Genomic DNA, 16,993 nt, shown 5'->3' on the forward strand with positions numbered 1-16,993 from the left:
CACCTCACTACCACTCTGCCCCACTGTTGCGCTGCTTTGGTTAACTTTATTCTTAGTGGATGCTGGACACTTACTACAATTTGTTTGTTTTATACTCAGCCCTTCTATAGTGAATCCGCACCCATTAATGCAACTTCCTTAAGAAATACTCTAAGACAATAAGAGTGGATTTCTTTTTTAAGATGCTCACATTTTAAGATAACACGTAATTTAATGATGAGGAATTATAGAAATTTGAACAAATACAATTCAAATGTTCAAAACCTGGTTTGGAATGAGGCCCCATTGCATCATGCATGAATGATAGACGGTGACAAATGTCAATTTGGGCGATGCTGTTGTCTTACGCTTGTGTGCCCGGTAATGTTTAATGTGATCGTGTGGATTAATATTTATTGAAATAGTAAAAATTATAGGCCTGAACTAATTTTTAAAAGCATTTGCTATTATAAGACTGGTTTACTGGTAAGAGGAAGTAAGGTTTAGTCTTTGTTGTACATTAGATGCTCTGTACTACCAAGATGTATTGAAAAATGTAAAATGAATAACATATCTTTGGTACTATATGGAAATTCGTGACTTGCTAAGCACTAGTTACTTAATCCTCAAGGGAAACCAGAGTAGTTGCAAATTAATGGGATGTTTAGAGGAACTGCGATAATGAGAAAGACATATATAACAATTAAGGGCACAGTTTGAGTCAAGGCCACTCAGTTTCGAAAATTATTAAAATTCATTTAGAGGTAAAAACATAAGCACATGGCGTGGAAACATGATTTTAAGAAATTAATTTTTGAACACTTACGTGGTTATGTCATAAAAAATGTAATTTTGCGGCTAAAGTGGGCTAATGTGAATTTGGTTGGAGATGGCAAACCCAGATTAGAACCACATGAACTCGTTTTCAAAGCCTGACTATTACTATTTATTTGTTATTTTAATGTACCTAACCTTACATAGAATTACATCTGATTTCCGTCCTTCATTCTTAACTGTTAATCACAAATATTTCTTATTGTCATACTTTCCTTGCTCTTCGTTAGGTACATATTCATCTGACTTGTATTACTTCGCAAAGTTAGTTTCTTCCAACTGTTAATTGTTACGTTAGACCTATTCAGAAATAACGGAGACAATCAATCTTTACTTTCTCGTGTTTTTAACTGGCGTTATAAACAACAACCTTCAACGGGAATATGTAAAATATACGTGCCGGATTATAAAATTTGCCGGAGCAGAATATATAGGTGCCGGAGCAGATTTGTAAAAGTTACAGAAGAAATTTGTACTGGGTAATGAGTAAATAATCGAAATATGGTGAGCTTTTACCTGTGAGATGCGTATTTACGTGAAAATATAATAATTTTGAATCTGGTATGCACGTGTTTGTCCGTAAGATAAGTAGTGGTAGATTAATACTGGACAAAATGTCGAGCAAATGATTTTTAAAAAAGATATCTTTGTATCGTAAAAGAGTTTTTTTCGACAATCTTCGTTTACGCGTATATCCACCATCGCTGACGCGAGGCTCCCCCACTATGCTTTGGTGCTGTCCTGTCGCGGTTAGATAGCATTCGTGCTTTTTAGTGGCCACCTAACATAGGGTAGTTGGTTTTTTGCACAATACCTCTTAAAATTAACTGCACGGGTGAATGCAAGCGCAAACCTGTAAAATGGTTGCTGAAGGTACAAAAAGCGAATGAAGAGAAAAGTATATGATGAAAAACGGAAAAAAGTTCATGAATTTCTACATGGATCCGTATAATCTATCTGCACGAAATAAACTTAAAAGAGGGTTTGGGAGGAGTCTCATATCGAATGCATGTTCGTGGAACGTCGAAAATTACAGAATACTAAGAAAATACTTCTTCCTTGATCGTGGCTACCACACAAGGGGATACTTGTTTCTATGAAGTATAAACTTCTCTTAGCAGGAAACGCACTTGTACTCCCTTAGAAAGGATTTGCATTAAATAGTACAGGTTGATAGTAAAAAGGCAGAATATAACTAGAGCATTTGCACATCTATTATATAAAAGAGAACGCACAAATCCTTTGTTAGCTCATCACGCTAATACGGCTGAACCAATTTCTTTCATTTTTGGGGGGTTATTAGGATTTGGACCCTAGATGGTTTTTATCATATCACTTTAATTTTTAATTACCAGTGTCTTGAGATAATTGACCATTCAAGTGTTCATAACGTACAAATCCTTTGTTAGTTCATCATAGGTATACAAATAAACGTATTTATATGCAACCCGCATGACCGTGTCACTCGGCGGGTTAACATAAATGACAGGCGATATAATGTTAACATTTACTGGAATCTACTATGGTTTTTATCATATCACTTGAAAGCGAAAAAGTAAAAATTATCTAAGTAACAAAGTTTATTGCGTTCCGGGGTGACCGCAGCGAAGCGGGGCGGGTTAACATAAATGACAGGCGATATAATGTTAACATTTACTGCAATCTTCTATGGTTTTTATCATATCACTTGAAAGCGAAAAAGTAAAAATTATCTAAGTAACAAAGTTTATTGCGTTCCGGGGTGACCCCAGCGAAGCGGGGTGAACGCTGCTAGTATGGCATAAAAACTGCAGTGCATAAAAGACGAATTAACAAAAAGATAAACCAACTTGTGCTAGTTGGCCACTAAAATACACAAATACTGTCAAACTGATTCCGGGCAGGAACGCAGCAGAGTGCCCGAGCGTTAGCGAAGCGGTTGTCAACGACGGTGGGTATAGACAAGAATATTGCAGAAACACTGTATATGCAGGGTTCCCACGGTTCCAGGGTTCTGTGAAACCTGGAAATGTCAGAAAAGTAAAAACATGTCAGGGAAATGCATTTTGCGCAAAATGTCATGGAAATTCAGGGAACGTAGATGTGCAAGTAAAACATTCTTTTTTTCTATCTTAAATTGTTTCCTCTCTAAGTTGTACAGATTGACATGTAAAGATAACCACAATGATACAACATTCCCAATGATGGCAATGCTGAGGTGTTATTTCGTGCCGAGAAAGTAAGGTACTGTGGGTGGGTGTGTATTTGTGTGTATGACGGGTGCCGAGAAAGTAAGGTACTGTGGGTGGGTGTGTATTTGTGTGTATGACGGGGTGGGGCAAAGATTAATCATGTGAGAGCAGAAATCGAAGTATGACTTCTCATCTTCATGGACGTCGTGTTTTAAGACATCGTGAAAGCATCAGATAAAGGTATGCTAGCTTTCAGGCTTGCCCGTCGAAACTTTTTGCTAGGCACAGTCAAAAAGATTGTGAAAAGGAGCCCTCTAAAGTACAAACTGGTACGTGCTCTGTCATCTTTGGACCCTAGGCTACAAAAGGACAATCCAGAATGTGCTCAGACTAGGATGAAACGCATCCTACAAACCTTGCATGTGCATCCTACAAACCCTACAAAGTGTCAGGTTATATCTTTTGACGTCAGAGAATACGAAGAGAAGATGGGGCAGCGTCAGGTTAGATGACTTATTTGCAAGCGTAATGTCCAAGAAACAAGAATATTCTGATTTGTGGAATGTTGTGAAAATGTTCAATTCCATGTAACGGCAGTGTCTCAGTGCAGGACAGGTTCTTAGTCAAAAAGAAACTTATTTTAGAAAACCAATCGAAGATTCTCTGATGGCACAGACACAAGTGCATAATGCAATTATGTACTATGGAGGTGTAGAATCTGTTCCTGCTTAGTTCATTCAGCTTGGAGGCGCTATGGTGGATACCTTAAATAGAAAAGAATCAAAGTGCAGAGGAAAGTAAAAAAAAAATAATAATAATAATAATAATAAAATAAAAAAAAAAACCTAAGTGTTAAAGTTAAGAAATTGGAAGCAAGGAAGAAACAAGTGAAATTTTGTTACAACGAGAACAAAATGCTCTCGTAGAACAAATTCAAGAACTGGAAGCAAAACAAACTTCTGTTTAAAAATTGTAAACGTGAGTATTATCATACCTCAGAATTGGAATATTAGGACTGATAGTGGGTCCGGTGGCTTAATGGTAGAGCGTTAACCTCTGGTGCATGGAGTCTTTGGTTCGATCCTAGCTCGCGCTAGGTGAACTTTGCAGTGGACCAATACCGTGTGTATGGGCTTTGCCGGGGTTCTCCAGTTTCCTCTCACTTTGTTCATCCCACCATTTTATTCCTTTCTCATCATCACCGTCTCCTTTAGCCTAGTCGGCATAACCATGTGCCAGATGGTTTTGTTCTAAACAGTTACAAAACGGTTCTTTATCAATGAGCGCACAAACTTAAAAATTTGAAACCAAAATTTTCCAAACTAAAAATTTACAAACAGAAATTTCAAAGAAAAAATTTTCAAACAAATTTTGAAACAAAATTTTAAACAAAAAAAAAAAATCGAACAAAATTTTTTAAACTAAAAATTTGGAAACGAAAAAAATTCAGACAAAAATTTCAAACAAAATTTTGAAACGAAAAAGTTTGAAACAAAAAAAATTCCAAACAAAATTTTAAAATGAAAAACAACAAACAAAAATTTTGAAACGAAAAAATTTTCATTAAAAATTTGAAATAATTTTACGTTTCACTGTTAACCGTCAAACTTTATCCGGTTTTTAACTATTCGATTAACAAATAAACGGTTTTGATCATATTTATCAGTGAGTGCAAAATGTTGATCGAAACCAAGATTTTTAAACAGTAATCGAAAAGTGTTATACAAAACTTAAAACTGAATGCAGCAAAGATTTGAAAATCATCAACCAATCAGATTGCGTGAAAGATAGTGATCAACCAATTAGATTGCACGAAAGATAGTGATCATCCAATCAAATTGCATCAACAATAACTTTGCCACTGTCAGATTACATCACCTTCTGACTAAATTTCAGTGTTGTAGCATGTATTGCCAGTAAACTATGAGTCATAAAATTCAATAAGGTTAGCTATCAGATTTCTGAAGTTCGAGGGCAAATCAACCACCACCGATGATCTTAGACTATGAGCTGTGACTAAAGTTGAAAGTATTTCAAAGTGTTTCAAATTTCGCGCCTTATGTTAAAATTCTGTTTATCACAATTCCCGAATTTAAAGAATATCTCTCTTGATATACCTGTCTTAAAATTAACCATATCATTATATGTTCAATAATGTCCGTCAATTGTTTACTTTAGCAGAACCAACTGTTCTAGAAGTGTGTACTCAAACTTAAGAAGTACCACAACAAAGGAAATGAATCCCTGTACACTACCTCGTACGTTTATATTTGGTCCATAGGCGGGAATAATCAAAACTAATGACGCAATTTCATTTTGACATTTCTCAAATTATCCTACAAAGTTTCAATGTACCAATGTACTGGACTCCTAATCCCATCATAGGTCAATAACTGACCACGTGATCATACTAATATTTGACAATGATTTACCCAAAGAATGAGATAACACCCAATTCTAAGAACAACTACCAATTATTGATTTAACAATAAGAAATGTACCCCTCCCAAAATTTAAGATTGCTACACAAATACACCTGTGTCTTACGAAAAAGGTAATAAATCCTGTACTCATTCAATGATAAAGCCGTATCAAAGAAGATAAAATAGGTCAATTACCTTCGAAATTTTGAATATTAGGCCGTAAGAGGGACACTAACATTTTTCAAAGGTTCTTAGAAAACGTTTACCGAATTTTGTTATTTGATAATTCCCAAATTTAAGGAATGGTTCTATGTACCCCAACAAAATTTAAAAGGGAACATAAAAATATAAAGGAAATGACCTCCTGTACACATCCATCCTTATCAAAGGTTCATTTACATTTTTTGGCAATTTTTTACCCATGAAAGGGAACAAGGTGGACCATCAGAATTTATCATGATACATATTGAGGTCCTGTACTATAATATCAAATGCTTAAATTGGAGAATTTCCAAAATTTAAGGGGTGGGCCAAGGTACCCCTCCCAAAAATGTAAAGGGGTGCATCAATATACCCATGTCTTATGATAGGAAATGAACCCGTGTATACGCCCATATAACCATATAAGGTAATATAACCTCATCAAAGGGAATAAAATGGGCCTAAAACCAAACATGTGGTTGTACTAAAATTATGCAATTTTGTATCCTTAAAAGGGAACGAGGTGGACCACCCAAATTTATAATAATCTATATAGGGTCCTATACTATAATACCAAATGTTTAAATTGGGCAATTTCCAAAATTTAAGGGTGGGTCAATGTACCCCTCCCAAAATTTTAAAGGAGTGCATCAATGTACACTCACGTCCAAAATTATTGTCGTATGTCTATAAATATGTTGTTCTAGGAATATAATTTGATAACAAATTCGCCCGGTATTTCTTATTATGTTAGTATGTGTATAATCGGCAAAGACATGTATGCGGAAGACTTCATGTCAAAAGAGCAGTAAATAAGAACAATAAAGCGAAAATAAAAGTTCCTTGTCCATTTAGCAACATTTTGTTTTCTCATTCTAATTTTCGTATTTATAATTCTTTTCCTATGAAGTTTACCACAAATATATATTTTCCGATTATTTGCATAGTATCGCTATTAAAAGTACCCTGCAACATCATTATCAAATTATATTCTTACAAGAATACAGTTATAGATATGCGACAATCATTTTGGACATGAGTGTACCTATGTTTTATGATAGGAAATGAACACCTATATATGACCATATAACCATATAAGGTAATAGGACCTCATCAAAGGGGATAAATTAGGTCAAAAACCAAACACGTGGTACAACGTATTGGTTACGTTTATAATTTGGCAATTTTGTACCCCTAAAAGGGAACGAGGTGGACCACCCAAATTTATAGTGATCTATATTAGGGTCCTATTCTATTATATCAAACGTTTAAATTGGGCAATTTCCAAACTTCAAGGGGTGGGCCAAGGTACCCTTCCCAAAACTTTAAAGGGGTGCATCAATATACCCATATCTTATGAAAAGGGAATTGACCCCTGTATACGCCAATATAACTATATAAGGTAATTAAACCTCATCAAAGGGGTTAAATTATTTAAAAAAAAAAAACGAAATTTAACATTTTGGCAATTTTTTACCCATGAAAGGGAACGAGATGGACTCCCAATACTAATAGAGGTACATACCCTGGTCCTAGGCCAACCATACCAAATTTTTAATTTGGCAATTTCCAAAATTTAAGGGGGTGGTCCTATGTACCCTTACAAATTTTAGGAGGTGGGCCAAGGTACCCCTGCCAAAATCTAGAGGGGTTGGTTTTAAGTGCTCCTAGGTCATTGACCCCGGACCAGGGACCATGGGTCCTGAGGCAGGGACCCAGGGGCAAAAGTGTCCTCAGGTCACCCCCTTACCACTACAGAATAGTACCGCATTCTACAAAAACTGCAAATTTTTCCCAATTGGTTACTACTTTGGTAAGAACTTGGAATAAAACGAAAACGCATTAAATATAAGTTTCAAAGTTAAAATGGGTAATGAGAATAAACCATTAAAGTAAATATTGTAACTGGGCAAAATAACTATATATATATATATATATATATATATATATATATATATATATATATATATATATTGAATTAGCATAATTTAGTCAGTATTGCGTTTACTTTGATATTTGTTCATTTTAAATAACTGCGCCAAAAGGGTGCGTAACAAATAGGCTTGATTTTTTTTGAGACTAAGAATCATTTCAAATTGGCGTATCCAACCAGAATTAGTTTCCATGGAAATGAGACTGAGAATGGAGTTTAATTGTTTAATTTTAAATTCAAAATTTGATTCATTTTCAAATTGGCTTTACCCAGCCAGGATATATCAAGGGTTTCTTTCTCCTCCTTGTACGGCGGGAAAGTACACGTTTTCACAGTAGGTCCCGTCTCATATAGCCTCGCTGCTGAAAGGGACGTTAAACTCAAAATCAACTCAACCAAATTGCATTCTCGACCAATGCTTCATGAATTAACTACAGCCTCTTGAAGCGAGGGAAGTTTCGTTGATTTTGAAGTCGCAGTTGGCAACACTGTAAACAGTAAAAATGCAACAACTTGATGTTTGTGGTTCACATTCATTAAATAAAGATAAGAAACGTTTCTCTAAGTACTTCTTAGTTTTTTCTTTTATTAAAGAGGCGGTCTTAATTTTTGAAATGGGGCCGTGGTGGCTAAGTGGAAGAGCGTTCACCTCTCAGGGCTCATGGCGAGTCACTTTTTAATCACTTTTTCGTGTGCCTTTTGGTCACTTTTCAACTATTTACAAGAGACCATACCAGTATGAGCCCTGACCTCTGGTGCATGGGGTCCCTGGTTCGATCCTAGCTGGCGCCAATTGAGCTTTGTGATGGACAAACATCAAGTGTATAGGTTTCCTTAGGGTTCTTCCATTTCCTCCCACTTTCTTCGTTCCATCATTTCATTAATTTCTCATTATCACCATCTCCTTTAGCCTACCCGGCAGGGTTGGCTGGTTTAAACCAGCTGGTTAAAAAAAAAAAAAAAAAAAAAAAAAAAAAAAAACTGGTTTAAACCAAAAAGCGAAAACTGTTCGTGAAAGTGTAAGTGTTATTAAAATCTTCATGGACACACATATGTGAGTTATCACGTTTCACTCTCGTATATTATTCGTATTATATTCAGACCTAAATTCCCCATTCATTACTCAAAGGAATTACACTATAAAAGCAACTTTTGTTTTATTTATAAGTTTGTGAATGTTTCTTATGTGATTTTTTATAGTTTATTATTATTATTATTATTATTATTATTATTATTATGTAGTTGCAATCAAAGAAAAATTCTAAATATTGTTTCGTTCTAATAATGTTTACTATTGATAAAATACATCGAAATGCCGTATATATGTGTGTGGGGAAGGGGTCATACAAACCGCACGAGAGACATTTATTGAAATCAGAAGTATCTTTGGTACTATTTATGTACAAATGGGTCAAAGTGGTCTCAAATAATTCGTATCTTTATTAACTTTTCGTAGGGATACGCAAATTAAGTCGTCGTATTTCTTTAACTTGGCTTAATAAAAGTCGTAGTGAACTAACTTGGATTAAATTAGTTCTTCTGTACTCTGCAGTATTTTGAAATTGTTCATATGTAAATCTGTATAATGGTTTCACTTGTTCAACTATTTATCTTTTTGTCTTTCTGAAATGACTCTTGACAATTATATTAACAACGTATGTAAAGATCAATACAACGTATTTTTATCAGGAGTCCTGCGCGAGTGAGTCGGCAGACGTATCGCAGTTGTGGCCAATTAGTCTCGGTTTCGAGTCCAAATGAAGAACAATTTCCCTCAGATGAACGTAAGCCGACAAGCGGTTGGATTCCGCTTTAAGCGTTATGTGACTCCTTCCAACATAACCTGGTTGTTGCATAATAGCACCACGGCGAAACAAACTTATTTCTATCCATATGTGATATAAATACATAGAGCAAATTATTTAAATCAAAAGAACTGGGTTTAAACCAAAAAAAACTTGTTTTTTTTTTTCAATAAAAACCATGATTTTTGCCAACCCTGCTACCCAGCATAGGCGTGGGACGTAAAACTGAGATATTTCATTTCATGTCATTTTAATTTCTGAAATGTACCCCTGCCTTTAAAAAAAGCAGAGAGCCTCCGTTGCATTTTTACTGGAGGTGACAGATAAACTCGATACATCATTGCATGGTGATTGGTCGCACAAGAGCTACCGAATTGCATCGTGTAATTTCAAGGTACAAATTGTATTTTACTGCCCGTGGACTTCGCTGAAAACTGGACTGCTATTCTGCAAAATGAAATTTAGAGTTATCACTTGAAAAACGAGCAAATCGCCATCTTTACTGCAGTGGTATATTATTAAGAAACAACGGGCAGTTTTGTCCTAAAAAACGATGAGAAAACACACGATACGGCTCATGTATTCATAGCCATAGACAAGATTCTAAATATACTCGAAGAAAAAGGACAAGTATCTACAAATTTCCAACCCTTGCCTGATTTCTGATGGTGCTGCATCCCACTTTAAAAATCGCTTTCAGATGTCCGAGATGCAGATAGGTTCGATAAGGCCGTGAATTTTCAGTGAAACTGGCGATAGCAAGGGTTCCTGCAACGGTATTGGGGAAGAGGGGGTGGGGTGGGGGGTTGTAAAGAATGTGGCAACGTGGCATAACCTTAGGGAAAAACAGATACACCGTATTAAAACTGTAGAAGAATTCGTGAGTATTGTGCAAGTACAAACTCTGGGTATTACACTCGTTTTGTTGCCAGGAACTGAAACCGACAATTTTCTAATGAAGGAAGGAAAAAAAATTGCAAGAATGGAAAAGTGTGCGACTGGTAACTGGTATTTATGGCAGCAACGGATCAACATGAGCTAACTTCATGCTTCCCCCAAAATCGAGCTTCTGCAATTCAAAGTGTAGATTTACAGAGTCTACAAAAAGGAACTTTTCTTACATGCATATATGATGACCAGTTTTGTGACTATCGACAACGTGCTACGAGTTGTGAGTGCACCAACACCTATCGGAGCCTCTGCGCGATTACATGCTATTAGCGAAGACACTAAGAAAACAAATGATTGCTTCAGTATGAAAAAAATAGTGAAACTTTGTATCCCAAGGTCATTTTAATTAAGTAAACTTAAAATTTGTGTAATCGTAATCGTAATTTCCAGGGTTGGCTGGTTTAAACCAGCTGTTAAAAAAAAAAAAAACAACTGGTTTAAACCAAAAAAAAAAAAAAAAATGCTTTAAACCGTGTGAACTTCATGGTGACGTTTCCACATATCAAACCAACCCGCATTACGTTTATCTACTTTTCACCTTTTAATCAAGGGGTCCCGTGTTCAATTCTTGGTCGAACCACAACCCATCTTTCAAGTGTAAACCAAGTAGCGATTCGAGGTGTCCCTCGAAGCGAAAGTCTTCTCTGTGATAACCTTGGTATTTCATAAGGATGTTAAGCCTAAACATACGAAATGAAACCAAATTATATGTTTCTACTTGAATGAATGCCTGTTATTTTATAAAGAAGCCGAAATTGTTTAAATATATTGATAGAAATTGGCAAAATTTATTAACTGCCTACGTAGCTTCCAACATCAGCTTGGATTTGACTTGGTTTTAATTTTATTGAATATCTACACGCCAGATTTGTAATTTAATACCTCAGTTTTAGCGTAGTGATTATGATACGTTGACCTTAAAATTTTACATACAAATACATTTAAAGTAATAACAAGATTTTCCCAGTGGCTAAAGGTGGGAGTTTCCCGATTTATATATCATTCTGTATAATGTTTTTACTTGTGTAACTGTTTATCTTTTTGTCCTTCTGAAATAACTCTTGACAATTATATTAACAACTAGGCCTATGTAAGGATCAGTACAACGTATTTTTTTTTTATCAGAAGTCCTTCGTGAGTAAGTCGGCAATCGCATTTATGACCAATTAGTCCCGGTTTCGTGTCCAAATGGGCAATTTGGATTCGGTTTGGATTCTGCTTTAAGCTTATGTGACCCCTTCCAACATAACCTTGTTGTTCCATAATAACACCAAGGCGAAACAAACTAATTTCTGTCCATATCTAATAGAAATACATAGAGTAAATTATTTTTAAAAAATGGTTTAAACAAAACAAAACAAAAAAAAGCGGGTTTAAACCAAAAAAACCTGGTTTTTGATTTTTTCTATTAAAACCATGGTTTTTGCCAACCTTGGTAATTTCCACCTCAGATTACTTTGGTTAAGAAAACGGAGGAGGAGTTAGGAGACGCTCATTTTACTATTTCAGAGAGCTTTTTTCATCAAAATAATAAAAAGCAGTCAGGAAGAACTTTTGTTCTTTATGTAATGAATGTGAACCACAAACGTCATCAAATTGTTGCACTTATATTGTTTCCAGTGTTGCTAACTGCGAAAACAAAATTAACGTAACTTTCCTAACTTCAAAAGGCTGTAGTTAATTCATGAAGCATTGGTCGAGAATGCTGTTTAGTGTGTTCATTATTCATGTAAAGTTGAACCATCTGACAAAATTTCAGAATTTTAAAGTATGATGTTTTGGAGAAAATGGCGATTTTTGAAAATTTGACCATTTCTCGAATTTTTTGCGACAAAACGGTTGCACACAGAAGCGATACATTTTTTTTTTTTTTTTTTTTTTTTGGGAAGCGGCTAACTAAGTCTTACTAACCGAGAAAACAGAATTTTAAAATTCGCATCGGGGGGCTTGAAAAAAAATCGTCAACTTCGACTTTTTAGATAAACTGACGTTCATTTGTTAATTTATGTACAAAAACATACGCATGTGTAAACCAAACCATAATTAAATATTGTTTATTTATATCCCTATCTGCAGACCACAACAAGAATTATAACTACCTATCTACATAGCTGAATGGTGGAGCTCAGAATTTGACTGTTGTCAATGTTTTCTACAATTCATAAATTTTACTCTCCAACTTTGACGGCCCAGTACTTAGCAGGAAAATTTTTTTCGACAAAACAAAAAATATGGGTCCCTTAAAAACACGTATAGTTTTATTTAAAAAGTTTCAACAATATCTGAGATGATGATTATACTTTATTTTATTATTATTATTATTATTATTATTATTATTATTATTATTATTATTATTATTTTGCCTAAGTTGAAATGGAAGGCACCTTACCTCATTTCACCACTTTTGGTTCAGATGCAGCTCCCCCACTCTACATTTCTGCGTTTTCCAACATCACTGCAGCATACACGTTGTAGGTTAGTTAATAAGAAAGTGAGTTAGAAACACTACCATATTATGCTCTGTTGCGTATTTACCTAATATCGTATAAATACGCGAGCTCTCTCGTGGCTAATTGGTTAGCGTACGTGCCTTTGGCGTGAGAGATCTGGGTTCGATTCTCGGCTGGAGCTCATGTGGTTCGATTCCCACGTTAAGCTGTAGGTTCACGTCTCATCGCCTTGCTGCTGAAAGGGAAGCTAAACTGAAATCAAATAGCATCAATATGGGACCTGATATAGCCTAGTGTTTAACTTTGTTTTTCTCCCTAATGAATTATAATTATCCTTTACTAACGACCTTTATTACCTTTTTAGTTACTGTTATGCTGACATTTTATCTTATTGTTCACTTCCGTAAATTTTGTATTTCGGGGCCGCCGTCTGCGGCAGTTAACCCTTAAAATGAATGAAGTACATTGAAGAGTTTTATTTATAATTAGAGGATAAAGGATAGACGCAGACGCAAGATCGGGATTCGTTTGTTGCAATTTCACTTTTGGGTTAAGTGCCGGTGAGTAGGTCTAGAAATAGAAATATGAAACCTAACGTAACAGCTTTAGCTTCATAGTGTTTGTAGTATCGAGTGTGTGCGTCCGTAGGGAGCAGGCGCGTCAGCAATGGTGGATGTACGTACAAACGACGCTAGTGAAATAACCCGTTATATGGCATAAAATTACACGCTATGGATGTGGACAATTTTGCGACACCTCTATGATCACTTTGTATACTGCCTTCACATAGCACTTCACTTCAAAATGACTTGCTTACGGAGCACACTTTGTATTTCTATTTGTACCTTATTATACATGTGAGAAATTCCTTTAAATCTTAACGTTTTATGCTTTTCAATAGCCGGTAATTTAAGATTCTGCTTCAATTTTCTCTGATGTTTGAATAAATCTGAGTTGCGGCATTCTTTTACACTGTTTTCGGACATCTACATTGCCATTACTTTATTTCAGACCACTTTTTGGAACGATTCCGACACTGGCGGATATATTTAGGATACTTTGATCATTAGAGATCACGATTTACGAAACTACTTGGTATGGCCTCAATACTTAACACTGTCTTCTTATGTGCTTTCAAGTGCAAACTTTTTATTATTCTCTTGTTCTGCATGTTACAAGTAGGATGCACATATTTCGATTTTTTACATCTTTCTCTTTCGAAATATAAGTTAATATTTCTTCCGTAAAAAGGAAAAAAGGGATAGCACCCCAAAAATTCTTACTATTTCCACACTAAATGAGATGTTATATAGAGCTACTATACGGGAAAATGTTAACTGACAAGGAAGAAAGAAGAAGAAAAAAAGCAATTCCTCGAAGTATGTCACTCCATTGCTATTCTTTGATGACTGTAAATAAAATTTAATTAAGGAGGTAAATAGTAAGAAGAACTTCTGAAGCTCAAGTTTAAAGCTGAAAAGTATCTTCAAATACAAGAAAGAAGACAGGATGACAAGTATGTTAATAAATATTAATATTTTCGTGAGAAGCTTCCAGTAAGGAAGGGGTGTAATGAGTTCGAATTCAAATACAACAACACAAGGTATGTAAAAACCGTTACTTTTTGTACATTATATGATTGCTTAACCAAAATCAAACCATTAACGTAAAAAAATTAACTTCATTAATCATTTGTTATCTAGTCTAAAGGACCTAAATGTATAACGTAAAGGACCTAAACGTATTAAAGAATTCATTTTTCACATTTATAGTTTTCTTTCTTTTTCTTTTCTTTTCTTTTTTATTTTTTTTTATAATGCGTGTCTATGGTAAATCTTTGAGATCGGTATTCTGTATTGTATTTGCTTGAACGACTGAATTTCGTAATCAGTCTGAAAATCTTATAGCCTGAAAGATCGAGGACAGGCTAAATGCATCGAGTGGTAGGGCATCAATAGTGCAAGTCAGGCGCTTTTTAAATTGATTGATTGATTGGGGATTTAATGGGGACGCTAGCTAAAGTAAATCTATTTTCCTTTCGAAATAAAAGACTAAACTCCTCGTACAACAGCCCTTAGGGGCCCAAGGTCTACTAACCGGCTTGTGGAACCCTGCCTTTGGAATTATGAGTGATCAGCACATTAGCTCCCCTTGCCATTTTCAGACCGGAAGTCGTAACTTGTGTCTTTCAGGTACTTCCACAAATGTCCTCACGACGCTGAGTGGGCACCGCAATGCCAACACCATCTGATGAGTATGCTTCTTTCGAAATAATAATGCTCTTTCTTGCATTCGAATAAGCGTACTTGTTCTGTTAAACTATGAACTAACAAACTTACAATAATGTGGCACCTTAGAAAAGGTACAACTATTATATTTCTTCATTTGGGAACGTACTACAGAAGGCTGTTTCATCCTTATGATAGCAATTTGCAGTCGCCACCAGAGGCGCTAGTTTCGCGTCAGCAACGTGACGCACGCAGTACGGAGTAGCCAGACACTTGTGTACAAGCCGTGCAGAGGAGAGACGTGTGTGAGCAGAATGCAGCCGAAAATCGACCCTTTTTGGGAGGGCTACATCGTAGCACTTTCTGATATAGGCTACAATAGTAAGTAAGTGATGTGAGGTGGAAAATTTTCCGTTCTAAATCAAGTAACAATTCCTCAGCAATCATAAAATTGGTTGAATTCATGTACAGAAATGTTAAAAAGTGAAAGATCGTTTAAAGAATCTGAATTTTCATGGCTCAGGCAATTTTCAGTACTATGTAGGAACAAGTTAAACTCTTTTTCATGAATCGAAATATTTTCTGTCTTATATGGAAGAATTGAAGAACTTTTTATGAGTCGGAAAATTTTCATCATTTTGAAGCAAAAAGTAATACAACATTTTGTGAATCGGAAAGTTTTATTGCTCTGTAAAAACAAGTGAAAGGAATTATTATAGATCGGAAAATTTTCATCACGATGTAGAAGCAAGTGGAAAAACTTTTCATAAGCCGGACAATTTTGGATATTATGTATAGTGATGTTAGGTGGAAAATTTTCCACTATATTTAACTGCACATTCAGCTACAAAAATGAATTGAGGAAAGTTAGTCAGCAGCAAATTATAATTTTCCAATTAGCTTTCCGGAACCGGAAAACTTTCTAATATTTCAAGTTGGGAAGTAAAATTTTACACAGTGTTTCTCTCTCTCTCATCCTCTACGAGCTCCTTTGTTGCTAAGCGGTTAGCATACGCGGCTTTGGCATGGAAGACCTGGCTTCGATTTCCAGCGGGAGTTCATGTAGTTCGCATTTCACGTTAATCAGTTGGTCCCGTCTTATATAGTCTCGCTGCTGAAAGGGACGTTAAACTCAAAATCAGCTCAATTCAACTCCTCTCTCTCTCTCTCTCTCTCTCTCTCTGTGTGTGTGTGTGTGTGTGTATGCAAAATGCAGAGAACACACATTGAGTTCGTAGAGTACAAATATCCCGTTCTATTATTTAAAATTTCAATTTATTAAAAGTTCTGAATATTTTCCGATTCATACAAACTCCACTTATTCCTACATCGTTGTTTAGCTGTAAAATTTATTGGTAATAAATATTGTCTTAAAAAGTTTCATGAAGTGAAAATCTAACGATTCTTCATTTCAAGAATGTTTCAAAAACTTCAATGCGTTCTTCCCTCAGAATCCATCTTTGATCTTACAATATTAGATTTCGTCAGTTTAATACGCATAAGACGGTTTTCTCATAGCTTTACTACTTTTATAGATTTACATACTGCAATATTTATAAATAAGTAGATATAAAGTAAAGTGCCTACTGTAAATTTTTGACTACCCAAAATTCGAGTTTAAGTAACTCATGAAAGCAAATACTAACCATTTTCTGGAAATAAACATTTATTTATTTATATATTCATTCAGAAGAGAAAGTGAAATATAACTAATAAGGAAGCTGATTTGTGTAGTTGTTCTTCCAATAAAATAAACATAAAAAGCAGCAATATTAGCGCTGCGTTCTAGAAGCAAGTAATTTCTTTTTAATTTACAAAATAAAAAAAAAAAAATCTTATATATATATATACTTGTTCTTATACAAAATTCCAATATTGAAATTATGACTTACGAGTGTTAAACACAATAAAATCATTTTCTGAAGACAAAAATAATCTTCGTAAGGAACTTTTATGTAGTTATTTCATTACATAGGCAGGCCTACATGTGAAAAAGTAGTGGAATTTTCTGTTTCTGA

At 35.1% G+C, this 16,993-nt stretch overlaps 1 protein-coding gene across 5 annotated transcripts in view; it reads left to right on the top strand.

The window, feature by feature from the left end:
• Positions 1-308: 308 nt before the first annotated feature.
• The window catches only part of LOC145685206 (nuclear pore complex protein Nup93-like), a 79,295-nt gene continuing 62,610 nt past the window's right edge, over positions 309-16,993 (top strand). For 2 of the 5 annotated variants that reach the window (XM_081757564.1, XM_081757572.1), the window contains exon 1: positions 309-465. The gene's annotated coding sequence lies outside the window, so the exon portion shown is untranslated. Of the gene's footprint in view, positions 476-599; positions 744-16,993 lie in introns of those variants that run through there. The other 3 variants (XM_081757570.1, XM_081757566.1, XM_081757569.1) reach the window with 3 other exon arrangements.

Source organism: Thermobia domestica, chromosome 1 (assembly GCF_964235325.1).
Source record: "Thermobia domestica chromosome 1, izTheDome1.hap1.1, whole genome shotgun sequence".
NCBI classification, from domain to species: domain Eukaryota; kingdom Metazoa; phylum Arthropoda; class Insecta; order Zygentoma; family Lepismatidae; genus Thermobia; species Thermobia domestica.